Source organism: Lactuca virosa, chromosome 3 (genome assembly GCF_052849685.1).
Source record: "Lactuca virosa cultivar CGN04683 chromosome 3, Lactuca_virosa_CGN04683_v6, whole genome shotgun sequence".
NCBI classification, from domain to species: domain Eukaryota; kingdom Viridiplantae; phylum Streptophyta; class Magnoliopsida; order Asterales; family Asteraceae; genus Lactuca; species Lactuca virosa.
Genome location: NC_136428.1, coordinates 153,645,555 through 153,660,719, shown reverse-complemented (window position 1 = coordinate 153,660,719; position 15,165 = coordinate 153,645,555).

Below are 15,165 nucleotides of genomic sequence, written 5' to 3'. Positions count from 1 at the left end.
CCGGATCGACCAATATATCATTCTAGTTGACAAGGTCTCCCAAATAGTGCACTTCGCGCAACCAGAACTTGCACTTGGAGAATTTGGCATATAGCCACTCCCTCTTCATATTTTCTAGATACTCTTATATATGATCATCATAGTAAAATATTATCATAGTACAATATCCCAAAATCACGTGATGCGGAAAACATAGGAGGATGCAGTCTTGTCAAGACGGGCCCTTCCCTTTCGAGTTGGAAGTACCTGAAACATAGACTGAAAACTGTAAGCACAAAGCTTAGTGAGCTCCCCCAAAATACCCCATACCATACATACATAACAATCAAGCATAATTGGGTCTATTTTACCCCCTTCGGTATTTTTCAACTAGTACTAGGTCTATTTCACCCTCTTTGGTATCTTTCAACCGGTACTGGGTCTATTTCACCCCCTTTGGTATTTTTCAACCGGTACTTGGTCTATTTCACTCCCTTTAGTATGGATCAACCGGTGTTGGGTCTATTTCACCCCCTTCGGTATCTTTCAACCGGTACTGGGTCTATTTCACCCCCTTTGGTATTTTTCAACCGATACTGGGTCTATTTCACTCCCTTCGATATCTTTCAACCGGTATTGGGTCTATTTCACCCCCTACAGCTAAGCATACAATCATATCAATGGAAGTCACGAATACAACAAGCATAAACATGCGTAGCATGAAAATGTGACGAAGACAACTATCATACTACTAACATAATCTAGTGGGTCGACATTGGTGCCTTCGAACCACAAGTACAGTGGAGGAAACTCACCTCAGACTAAAGATATCAAATCATACTCGAATTTAGAATTGTGAAATCCTCTCACTAATTCATATATAATAAAACCCTAATTAGAAATTAAGTCAATAACCCAACCCGAGAGTCTAAACCCTAAACCCCTGCTTTAAAGGTAAAAAGGCTGCTTTACTCTTCCTTATTGGGCCTAACATACCCAGGCCCAATCCAACTAGACCAAAAGTCCAAAAAGGCATTACGAGCCTAATATGGGCCCAAATCCATAAAGGCCCGGCTCAGAAAGAGTTGCAGCCCAACAAGGGCCCAAAACCTTAAAGCCCAAGATGACCCGAAGCTAAAAGCCCAAAATGTCCCTCTGGTGAGTACGCTAAGCATACGCCCCAGATGGCCATAGGATGTTCTTGAGGTCTTAATTCGTTAAGACCTAACGTCCAACTTCAGATCTAAGCTCCTTTAAGTGTATTAAGCCATAAAGTTGCAAACTTTATGCTTTTGCATGGCTTAAAAAGGTCAAATCTTGGATTTGATCATACTAACTTCATGAAACAACCTTCAACCCTTGCATGGTTGAGCTTAATCCATCAAGACACCATTTTTATGCTTAAGGGACATCAGAAACACTAAGCTCTATCATTATAACCTTTTGGAGTAGCTTATACTCTCAAGAAACACTTTAAGGACCATTATATGATGAAAATGCTCCCTAAACTAAATCTAACACATTGAATCATAAAGGTAGGAGCTGTATACCTCTAATAAGCTAGAAATGGTGAATATCCTCTGGATCTACAAGCTCCTTCTTGTCCAAAGCTTCTCCACAAGTCTTCTTCTTCTTTATTAAGCATCACACACAAAACACCCACACAACCTCAATAACTTTGAAAAATGGTTAGGGTTTCGAGATATGGCGCAAGAGGTAATGGAGGCTGAAAGGTGAAGGACTTGGGGGATTTAATGTGCTTAAATAGGGTGCAAACCCTAAAAACTAGGGTTTTCTCCTGGTTGACATACGCCCTGTGTACACATGGGTTCGCTTAGTATACCAGGGGAACTCCCCGCCTCATGCATGCGTAGGAGTATGCCCGACGTACCTTATGTACGCCCAACGTACTCGGGTCGAAGACAAGGAAATAAATGCCATAAATGGTTAAAAGTTTTACCTTACAAGTCTGGTGTTACATAACAATTCTTCACCGTCAACTTATTAAACTCCTAGTAGTCAATGCACATCATGTGAGAGCCATTTTTCTTTTTCACGAAAAGAATTGGTGCTCCCCAGGGTGAACTACTCAGTCTGATAAACCCCTTGTTTAACAGCACCTGCAGCTGTGTAAACAACTCATGAATCTCTGACGGTGCTAACCGACAGGTTCCTTGGCTATCGGAGACGCACCTGGAACCAGATCTATACGGAACTCCACTTACCTCTCTGTAGGCACTCCAAGAAAGTCCTCTGGGAACACATATGCACACTCTCGAACAACGAGCACATCATCAATCACCCTCTTCTTCCCCTCTCTGGTATCCAATATGCAATCCACATTACCAGAACAACTTTGTTATAGCTATCTCCTACCTCTCGCAGATGAACAGAGAATCGGTCCATGCTGAGCACCCTTTCCATGAGTAACTAGTTCTCCACCACTTGGAGTTCGAAGCCGAACTAACCGGTGCCCACAGTCAATCATCACCCATTTAGATCTCAACCAATCCATTCCTTTGATCACCTTGCTCTCGCGTAAAGGGATAGGAACTAAATAAATCTGATATCGCTTTCTAAATAACTCTAAAACAAACCCGATGTACCCTCGATACCCGCACTGGACGATCATCGGCAATCTCTAGCTCTAGTGGACAATCAAAGTGCCTTGGAGCATCATCGAATCTCTTGCTAAGCGCAAGATATACAAATGACCGGGTAGTTCTTGAATCAAACAGAACTAAAGCCGTAACAATATTCATTAGGAACGTCCCTATATAACATTAAATAATAATAAGCATAAATATCGAAGCAATAAATGAAATAAGGAGAAAATATATACCCGTAACCATATCTGGCGTGATGTGAGCCTCCTCGGCAGACAACCGTAAATATCGACTCCTCACGATTGGTCTCTACCTTTCCCTAGTGGCCGTTGGTGATCCTCAAAGTCATCGGAGTGGGTGCTATAACCGCTCCCCCTACTGCGAAACTCGGAAAATCGGCCTCCTTATGTCCTCTCTGATTGCAATGAAAGAAAATCATACCTGATCCACGGGTGGTGGTGGCGGTACAATCCATGTTGGATTGACTAGTCTTGTCGCACTTGAAGTAGCCAGAACCACCCGCCCTACAAGCTCCCTCGTGCGTCTGTCCACACCAGTCGCACCGACCCCGACCCTTCTAGACCCTCGATCTCGAATATACAATCTTGGGCTTCTTCCTCTAGCACTCTGATACATGTGCCTGAACCGACTTCCTCTTCCTCATTGTCTCCAATTCGATTACCCGCTCGTGAGCCCGAGCTGCCATTTTTGGATTAGGTGTCTAAGCCCATAACTATAATTGGTATGTACTTGTCCCGAAAATAGCAAGGTCCATTTGGGTTGCAAGTCTCTGGAACAATTTGATAGGATGGATATTTGAAAAGAGGTTATTGTGATTTATTAATTTATTATAAGTATAATATATTAATTAAAAAATCACATTATTTAATTAGTATTGGTCAAGAATTAATTTGGAATTAATTTAGTGATCAAAAGAGACTGATTAAAGTTACGGGGACTGATTTGGTAAATCAGTAATACTTATAGTTGGACCCATGATCCATGTTGACTAGGGTTGGACTAAACCTATATGAGAGTCCATAAAGGTATAGCCCAAAAGGCCTATGTAATGTGAAGAGTCATGGGTGATTAGGGTTTGCATGCATAAAACCCTAGGCTATAAAAAGAAACCCCTAACTCCCTAAGATCGGCCCCATGCACAGAAAGGAAGAAACTATCTGATTTTGTGCTCACCAACCTCTATCTCAAGTTCCCCCTTTTGTTCTTCGTTTGTTGTAAGACATTTGAGGCATCACACTTGAGGTGCTAAGCTTCTAAAGGCCAAAGTTATACTAGCTACATCAAAAGGTAATATTCTTACTTGTTTTATGATTCATATATCAAAGTTTGTATGCTAGTTTAGGCTTTATGCTTTGGGAACCAATATTGCATGTATAATTAGAGAAAGCTTAGATCCAAAGCATTAGGGTTGTATGTGCACCCTAGGAATGTTAGAGTACATAAAACCCATCAGTGGTATCAGAGGCTAGGGTGTTTTCTATTATATTGATGCAAGTGTGTGATTTTCAAAGCTGAAAAAACTGCATTTTTGGATTCTGCCAGGGCCTACGCGACGAGTCCATCATTGAACTCGATGAGTTCGTGTTGGATTAGTGTCTAAGTCCATAACTATATTTGGTATGTACTTGACCCGACCAGGCATGGTCCATTTGGGTTGCATGGCATCATGCACTTGGATAGACTAAATGAGAGAAATAAGACACTTATGGTTATTAATATATTATAAGTTCTAATATATTAATAATAAGAATAATAATATTTAATTAGCATTGATCAAGAATTAATTTAGAATTAATTATGTGATCAAAAGAAGACTAATTAAATATATGGGTTGATTGTGTAAATCATCCATAACTTATATAGTGGGCCAAAGCTCCATGGATAATCAAGTTGGGTTAAACCCATAGGATACTCCATGGATGCTCCATGGAGTTTACTTAACCCATGGGTCATGGAAATGAAAGGTCATGACAATTAGGGTTTACATGGTGTAACCCTAATTGTAACATACTATATAAGTATCATATTATTCACCAAAATTGGCACGAGTGTGGGAAAAAGAAGGGCTAGCCGATTTCTTGAAGTGTGGATTTCTCTCTAACTTATTCCAAGAGCATTTGATGTTGTGTGAGCCATTTGAGGTGTCACATTTGAGGCACTAGGCACTCAAGCCCCATGGAGTCAAGCTACACTACAAAAGGTATGTATTCTATCTATATTATTACCCAAGTATCTATGATTGTATGCTAGATAGGGTAATACCTTGGAATATTAACATTTGCATGTATATTAGGGAAAACATAGATCCAAGGTATTTAGGGTTGCATGTACACCATAGGAGTGTTAGAATGCTCAAAACCCAACAGTGGTATCAGAGCCTAGGCTTGCTTTCTCTTATACTTGATGCAAATTGATTTTTCGAAGCCAAGAATATGTCAGAACAGAAAACTCGATGAGTTCTGAAGAAAACTCGACGAGTTCATGTATTTGAGCATGAACTCGACGAGTTCATGTATTTGAGCATGAACTCGACGAGTTCCATGTTGAACTCGACAAGTTTGACTTCCTTTGGCAGATTTTCGATTGTTTTGGCTGGAATTGGACTAGGAACATTACCCTAAGCTGTTTTTGAACTTATAAACCTATTTTTGATGTGGTAATGTTCACGCTAATCTAATTTCAAAGATAATTGTCAACAGATTCATGTTTTGTATTAGTTTAAGAGTATTGCTAATTACATGGAAAAGTTTGATGTGAATTATCTTTGTTCATATGAGTTGCTTAGATTAATAGAAAAGTTAATTGAATAGTTGTTTTCAATCCATTTTAATCTAAAAGTTGATTCTAAAATGTGTTTGTGTAACTTGTCCTCAAGTTACATGAAAAGTCACATTAAAGTTTCTTAAAACTCATAAAAGTTGGCAAAGGTTACAAAATGAAGAGTCTTGTCTTCATTGAATGGTTTTATGACTCCATAACTTGTCCTCAAGTTATGGAGGTTCAAGAGTCACTTCATTAAGTAATAAAATATGTAACCTTAATTAATTCCATAAGTTACAAAATAAAGAAAAGTTACATTCTTTTATTAGTTTAAAGTCTTCCATACCTTGTCCTCAAGTTATGGAACTTGAAGAGTCTTTTATTTAAAACTACTTTAAACACATAAGTTATGGAATTAATTAGTTTTGAATAGTTTCAAAACTTGCCCTCAAGTTTTGGAATTTGAAAAGTTTTCACTTATGAATACTTTAATTCCAAGTTAGCCCTTAGAATTTTAAAAGTGAAAATTCAACCCTTATACTTTATAATAATATAAGTTAATAATATATATATATATATATATATATATATATATATATATATATATATATATATATATATATATATATATATATATATATATATATATATGTATAAGGGTAAAGTCAGTCTCACCATTAGTAGGCCTCATTCACGAAGCCGGTCTATAAGGGGGGTATAAGGTTACTGCCTATAAAATGGCAGTTTAATGGGTGTCCCTTCGTTAGCCGAACGGGTAGGACAAAGACTATAATTCTCCCTTCATTAAAAGTATTAATGATAAATACTAAGTAACTAAACACTTATAAATTCCCAATCTTAGTTACTTAGGAAAATGTGAATAAGGTGCTAATCCATCAAATTACACTTTGCACTTTGTTTAAGCCGTTAGTGGAGCGTGTGTGGTTAACCGGCAGACTAACCTGGACTTAACAAGGTAGGCAAAGGGTAACTTAATGTCTATCATAGTATCGATGGAGTGTGTGTGGTTAACCGGCACATCGATTGAGGGGTAAACACTTAAGGGTACCAAGTAATTTGCATGGTTACTTCACACCTTGTTTTGTGATCCTCGGCATCCCAATCACAAAACCTGAAGGGCACACTCGAGATTGAAACATGCCATTGAAAAGTTCAATGAATCTCAAAATATCTAGGAGTTTCAAATCCAATTAAAACCTAATAATACATTTCGTTTATCTTGGTGGAAATTGGTGAATTGTCATTCACCTACCTTCAAATATTTTATAGCTTGGATTACGGTATCCCTCTTCTAAGTTATAAAATAGTTTGTTGGGTCCTAGCCTTAATATTTCATATTGGGTGTCATATTAAGGACTTTAGATCAACTATCTTGAATATCTCCCAAAAGATGTCTAATTTCAGACATCTATGATCTTCCCAAATCTCTTGGAACTTTACTTCCTCCACCTCCTCCAATTATTCTCCCTAACCCACAAGTTCAAAGGTCACTCAATCCCTATTGGCAAGCAAGGTCTATGTGTGATCGCATGTTGGAGATGAAGTCACATATTGACAAGCTGTGAGAGTTGGGTGTCAAAGTCTTAAGAAGGTTGGATGTTCAATCACTTTCTAAGTCACATAGTAAGTTCCTTATGGACTACCATGTAAAAGACTATGACATGACCCTTAATGATCTTATCTATTTTCTTTGGGGTGCTTAATCAGCAATGATTTGGAGAACTGGCAGAGCAAATCTGATTAGTAGATCAACCCCCAAAACCTTCAATGGACATTGACAATGGTAACATTGGATACCCAGAAAAAGCATTCTCTTCCCAATGGAAAGGGATTGTCCATAGTCAACCCGGTTGACCAAATGGTAAAGAGAAAGGCTAAGTCTGAGATAGTCCCATTACCAAAGAGTCCATATGTTTACCTTGCCAAAGGAAGGGGTATTGATTGCGAAGCTGCCTATTTACCTGAAAGATCAAAAGGTTGATCAAGTCAAGAAGTTTGACTCTTCTTCAGGTAAAAGTCCACTATCTAACTCTGTTAAGTTTCTGTTATGAGATTCTCATTACATGATGTGAGCGGGTCACATGTTGATGCTTTAAGAATCAAAAGAAAAGTGAAGAAACTTAAAGGAAGTTATGATATATTGCTTAGGAATAGATAACAACAAGTTTTCATATGCATTTGCACTGTAAGGATAAGTTTTTTCCGCAAAGTTTTGAAATAAAATAAAAGGTTTTAATTTTATATTTATTTTAAATATCCTTACAAGTGGCATTTGTTAAAAATGGTTGTTTATATGATTCCATTGATAGCAATATTTGAAAAAAAATGGACTTGATTCTTTCGTTTGTGGTAGTGTCATAATTTACCAAATAAGGAAAGATTCTCATTCCCAAGGCTTCAGTTGGATAGAAACTTGGAATCATGCAAGTTGAATAGTATGACGAATGAGAACTTTCAAGCATTGGAAAATTAAGACTTGTTCACATGGATGTGTGAATCAAGTGAAGGACTAAAGGGATCGAGTACACATTCTTGTGCACTGGTCATGTCCACCACAAAGCTCGTTAAGACTATTCGTCATGATTTACTAAAGTTTAGTAAATATGGTTATAGTTATAAGTTTAAGTATAATTCTGAAGCATTGCAAAAGTCTCGATGTATGGCAGAACGAATGAGAAGAATCAAATTAGGCAGAAAGATTAAAGTTTCTCAAATCTGAAAAGATGGGAGAGTACTTTAGTATAATGTTTTGTGATCATCTTAATGATTAAAGAACCAAATCACAATTGGTCTTCTAAGGACATCTTAGTGCATTCTTATGACTAAGAAGGGGAGTCATGAATTGTTGAAATGGTTAAATCAAGAAGATGAGTCATACTTCGTTTCAACACAAGTCTTAGAGTCATACTCCAAGACTGTAAGTTGAGTGACATATCTTAAAGAAAGGTTCAAAACACTCGTCACATGTAAGAGTAAAAGTGTCCTACTCTTGTACATTTGGAATTGGTAAGTTGTGATGTTTTGGGTTAAACAAAGACCAACTTAGGCCAAGTGTGTGAAGTGTTTGTCTTGATAAAGAATCCGCACTATCTCTTGTATATTTGGCAAGTGAGTCTTATATGTCAAGAGGACAGTGGGAGCCCTAAAGCTCTTGAAAGTTTCAAGACCTAATCAAGAATAAAACCTGGAATTCTTCACTAGCACACGACTTGAGGTGTATAACCTATCGTGTTGACATTTCTGTGCCTATTCAAGTTGACTTTGCATAGGTGTTCTGAAAGTTCTCAATTGGTTGCTAAGCTACTTGGAAGCTATGGCAGGCCCTTGTGCTGCCAGGTGGCAAGAACTTAAGATTGCACAAGTTCAATCCATCTGAGTTTGGATTTGTCACTAACCTTGTCTTGTGATTATGGTTTTGACAAATTCATATGGGTAGGAACTCATACACCATAAAAATCTAAGTGTTATAAGGTTTCTCTCCGATTCATGAAAATGATGGTGAGGAAACACTTTCACTAAGTAGATTTTTAAGTAGATAGTAATCTTTGCATTCTCAAAGTCGTTAGTAGAGAACACTAACATGGACTTACGAGAAATAGCAAAGGTCTAACCACTTGAGACTATGATTACGACATCCCTTTTCATAGTTCTTAAATTGTTTAGACGCTCCATTGAGCTATTTACAATAAGGTGTATGATTTTGATAAAGTCTTATCAAAGCAATCTAGTATCAGAAATTTGAACTTTGGTAAGAAAGTCAATAAAGTATTGATTTCTAGAAGTCCACTAATTTCTGAATACATGTCAAAGCTAGTGGGAGCATAAGTATTATGCTGATAATCATCATGTTAGTGGGAGCATGATAATTATGATAAGTATTGCAAGTTAGCAATGTTAATTATAGAAAACAAAAGTTTCAATTCATGAGGTTGCAGGGGTTGAAAAAGTTGTTTTGCTATAATTAAGGGAGAGGAAATTATACTTCATTTCAATTCTAAAAGGCTTAGATTGAGATTTTAATCATTTTAGTCAAGAATATATATATGAATTTCATGTTGGATTGGTTCAACTTAAGGAAATTCTATATATTGCGTTCTCAAAATTCGATTATGATTATGGCATCCCTCTTCATAGTCAAATTTTGAGAACATGGCAAATAAAAATATTGTAGCAAAAGACTGGTCTAGAATCATGTCTTTATGTGAAACATCATGAATCGTGTCCCATTTACTTTGGGTACAAGATCGATTACATGTGCTATAATATTTATCCTTTCTGAATTTTTCCAAATGCCTTGGGGCATTAAGGGGAAAAATGTCTAGAATTGGATATGACTAAAGTGATTAAGCAATTGTCGAGGACAATCTAAGGTTTTACCAAAGATTGGTTGCTCAAGGACAGTTGGAAGTATACTGTTACTATTAGAAGGACCATATTGACATATTCTGGAAAAGAGACAACTCTTGTTCAGAAGTAGTAGTCAAAATAGGAATATGGAGTTGTGTCCATAGGTGGAAGTTATATGTGTAAGATTAGAAAACTTAATGCAAGAAGGATATTCAAAGCAATGTGCTTTGATACTTCGTCTCCATGGAATTGATCTCCACTGGGATAACCTGTAATGACTGATGACAAGTCTTTGTGACTTTGTACATATTCATTACAAGAGGGTCTGTGCATATAAGTTTAAAATCTAAACAGATTTTGGTAAATGTTAGGAATTTGGAATTCTTACATTTTTCGATAAGGATTTGGAAGTGTGAAAAGAGAATCATTGAAAGTACGTTCAATCGATCTATTTCACAAAGTAAGGATCATAGACAAACATAGAGTGCATTGCAAAGCTATTGTTTAGAAAAACATAGTGTACATGCTTGGAGCATGGGACACCTAGTGTTTTAATTCAAGTATAAAGTTGATAAAATCGAAACAATGAAATATGAGTAATCAGTATGGTGATAAATAAAAGTGGTCTATTTATATTCATAGGGTTTGATACCATATTAGATTCATTTATTCTTGTGTTTAATTTTGCATGTTTTGACTTCCAGAATAAACTAGGTTATTCTTCCTGAATGACTAAGTTATTCAAACCATCCACAGTCGGTCATATCTTGGAAGTAGATATGAATCAAGACTGTCATGGGTTGGCTTGTAGAGGTCCAAGTTGGTGGACAAAGTGGTGCTACAACACTCATGAGTGCTCATAAGTTCTGAGTATTGGATTCAACCCGCGCTCATTTGAATCACTTCATGGATTTTATCACGAGTGATCATGAGACGATAATATCGTATATTCTTCAAACCTAGAGATATGAGTTGTTACTATGAGTTGATAGTACATTGATTGTACGAAAACGCATTGGTAACTCGATGTTATAAAACGTGCCTTTGTGTATGATTCAACAAGTAGTAGAACAAGCCATATGAGTCGAAGTTTATCCATTCCTTTTACCTTCAGGATAAAAGCGATATTTGTGGGCCCCTCGATGATTTAGTGATGACACATGTGAGTGTTTGGCCAAGCCAGGACTGATTTGATTTGTTCAATCAGTCAGTCATCATGAATTGGAAATCGGGAAACAACAAATGGACAGACAGAACGATTTTTAATCCATGTCTCAGTCCATATGATATCTAGAATGGAGGAATATATTGTTAGATTAATATCTAAGTCCATAACTAAAATTGGTAAGACTTGACCCGACCCGGCATGGTCCATTTGGGTTGCATGGCATCATGCATTTGGATAGACTATAATGAGAGAAATAACACTTAAGGTTGGTTAATATATTATAAGTTCTAATATATTAATAAGGTTATTTAATTAGTATTGATCAAGAATTAATTTGGAATTAATTAAGTGATCAAAAGGAGACTAATTAAATATATGGGTTGATTGTGTAAATCATTCATTCTTATATATGTGGGCTTGTGATCCAAGATTCCTTATGTTGGACTAAGTCCATGGGGTGACCCATGGATACTCCATGGAGGTTAAAATCCATGGAGCATAAGGAATGGGTAAAGTTATGAGTTACATGGTGTAACCCTAATAGCCACCATATAAAAGAATCCCATGGCTCAAGAAATCGTGCACTAATGTGTGAGAGTGAGGGCTAGACGATTTCGAGGAGTGTTCAAGTTTCTCTCAAGTTATTCCAAGTGTATTTGGTGTTGTGTGAACCATTTGAGGTGTCACACTTGGGGCACTAGGCACTCAAGCTTCATGAAGACATTCTACATCAAGGAGGTATGTATTCTATCTTGTTATATTTATTATTTTGTATGCTAGATTAGGATAATACCTTGGATGTTCATAATTGTATGTATAATAGAGAAAACATAGATCCAAGGTATTTAGGGTTACATGTACACTTAGGAGTGTTAGAATGCTCATAACCCAACAGTGGTATCAGAGCCTAGGCTAGTTTTTTTGTTATACTTGCAAAAGTAGCTGAAAAATCGAGTTGGATGCATATATTCGATTGTTTTGGCTGGAATTGGACTAGGAACATTACCCTAAGATGTTTTTGGACATATAAACTTGTTTTTGATGTGGTAATGTTCATGCTAATCCAATTTCTAAGATAATTGTCATAATTTTAAGATTTGTATTAGTTTGTATGTTCATGCTAATTTCTTGAAGATTGATGATTTGAATTATCTTGTTCTGATGAGGTTCTTAGATTAATAGAAAAGTTGTGTGAAATAGTTGTTTTCAATCCATTTTAATCTAAGAGTTGATTCCAAAGTGTGTTTTTGTAATTTGTCCTCAAGTTATATGAAAAGTCACATTTAAGAATCATAAAACTCATAAAAGTTAGCAAAGGTTACAAAATGAAGAGTCTAGTTCTAATTAAATGGTTTTATGACTCCATAACTTGTCCTAAAGTTATGGAGGTTCAAGAGTCTCTTCATTAAATTAAAAAAAAAGTGTAACCTTAATTAGTTCCATAAGTTACAATAAAAAAAAGTTATTTTTTTTATTAATTAGTTTAAAGTCTTCCATAACTTGTCCTCAAGTTATGGAACTTGAAGAGTTTTTTTTTTAATTAAAACTACTTTAAACTCATAAGTTATGGAATTAATTAGTTTTGAATAGTTTCAAAACTTGCCCTCAAGTTTTGGAATTTGAAAAGTTTTCACTTATGAATACTTTAATTCCAAGTTAGCCCTTAGAATTTTAAAAGTTAAAATTCAACCCTTATACTTTATAATATTATAAGTTAATAATATTTATATATATGCATAAGAGTAAAGTCAGTCTTACCGTTAGTAGGCCTCATTCACGAAGCCGGTCTATAAGGGGGGTATAAGGTTACTGCCTATAAAATGGCAGTTTAATGGGTGTCCACTCTCACCCACCGCTTCCTTGACTGGTGGAGGGTCGTTAGCCGAACGGGTAGGACAAGGACTATAATTCTCCTTTCATTAAAAGTATTAATGATAAATACTAAGTAACTAAACTCTTATTAATACCCAATCTTAGTTACTTAGGAAAATGTGAATTTGGTGCTAACCCATGAAATTACACTTTGCACTTTGCTTAAGTCGTTAGTGGAGCGTGTGTGGTTAACCGGCACACTAACCTGGACTTAACAAGGTAGGCAAAGGGTAACTTAATATTTATCATAGTATCGGTGGAGCGTGTGTGGTTAACCGGCACACTGATTAAGGGGTAAATACTAAGGGTACCAAGTATATTTGCATGGTTATTCACACCTTGTTTTGTGATCCTCGGCATCCCAGTCACAAAACCTGAAGGGCACGCTCGAGATTGAAACATACCTTTGAACAGTTCAATGAATCTCAAAGATCTAGGACTTTCAAATCCAATTAAAACCTAATAAATTATTTCGTTTTTCATGGTGGAAATTGGTGAATCGTCATTCACCTACCTTCAAATATTTTATAGCTTGGATTACGGCATCCCTCTTCTAAGTTATAAAATAGTTTGTTAGGTCCTAGCCTTAATATTTCATATTGGGTGTCATATTAAGGACTTTAAATCAACTATCTTGAATATCTCCCAAAAAGATGTCTGGTGTAGACATTTATGATCTTCTTAAATCTCTTGAAACAAGCTTTCCTAAATGAAGATGATGTCCCATGGATATCATACTTCTTTCACCTCCTCCAATTATTCTCCCTAACCCACAAGTTCCTAAAAAGTTTAAGGTCACTCAAGCCCTATTGGCAAGGCAAGCTCTAGGTGTGATCACATCTTGGAGATGTAGTCACATATTGACAAGCCGGGAGAGTTGGGTGTCAAAGTCTTGAGAAAGTTGGTGGCTCAACTACTTTCTAAGTCACATAGTGAGTTCTTTTGGGAATCCTATGAAACAGACTAAGACAAGACCCTTAATGATCTTATCTATTTGCTAAGATCATCTTCCTAAAACGCTATGGACATTGACAATGATGACATTGGATATCCAGTAAAGCTCTCTCTTCCCAATGGAAAAGGATCGGCCATAGTCTACTCGGTTGACCCAATGGTAAAGAGAGAGGCGAAGTCTGAGATAGTCCCATTATCAAGGGTCCATAGGTAACTATTGCCAAAGGAAGGGGCATTGGTTACGAAGCTGCCAAATTTACCTAAGGATGTTAAAGTCAATAAGTTTGGCTCTACCTCAGCTAAAGTCCATTGTCTAACTCTATTAAGTACATGCTGATTCTGGTCGCGAAGATGGATTTCGATCGCATGGTTCGGTGATCAGAATTTTGGGCTATTACTTAAGAGTTATGATATTTATATTGCTTAGGAATAGAAAACAACAAGGTTTTCATATGGATTGTAAGGATAAGTTTTTCCGCAAAGTTTTAAAATAAAAGAAAAATGTTTTGATTTTATTTATTTTAAGTATCCTTACAATGGCATTTGTGAAAAGTTGTTGCTTATAAGATTCCATTGATAGCAATATTGGAAAAATGGATTTGATTCTTTCGGTTGTGGTAGTGTCTAATATTACCAAATAAGGAAAGATTCTCATCGCCCATGGTTCAATTGGACCGAAACTTGGAATCATGCAAGTTGTATAGTATGATGAATGAGAACTTTCACCTTGGAAAATTAAGACTAATTCCTTATGTGAATAAGGAAAGGACTAAGGGATCGAGTACACATTCTTGTGCACTGGTCAAGTCCACCACAAAAGATCAAGAAGACTATTCATCATGATTTACTTAAGTTCAGTAAATATGGTTATACTTATAAGTTTAAGTATAAGTCTGTAGCATTGGAGAAGTTTCAATGTGAGACAGAACGAATAAGAAGAATCAAAGTATGGCAGAAAGATAAAAGTTTCTCAAATCTGAAAAGATGGGAGAGTACTTTACTATCATGTTTATGATCATCTTAATGATTAATATACAATATCACAATTGGTCCTCTAAAGTCATCTTAGTGCATTCTTATGACTAAGAAGAGGAGTCATGAATTGTTGAAATGGTTAAATCAAAAAGATGAGTCATACTTCGTTCCAAAACTATTCTTAGAGTCATACTCCAAGATTGTAACTTGAGTGATATATCTTAAAGAGGGTTTGTTAACACTAGTCAAATGTAAGAGTAAAAGGTTATCTACTCTTGTACATTTGAAATTGGTAAGTTGTGATGTTTTGGATAAAACAGAGACCAACTTAGGCCAATTGTGTAAAGTGTTAGTCTTGATAAAGAATCCGCACTATCTCTTGAATATTTGACAAGGGAGTCTTATATGTCAAGAGGACAGTGGGAGTCTTAAAGCTCTTGAAAGTTCAAGACTTACTCAAGA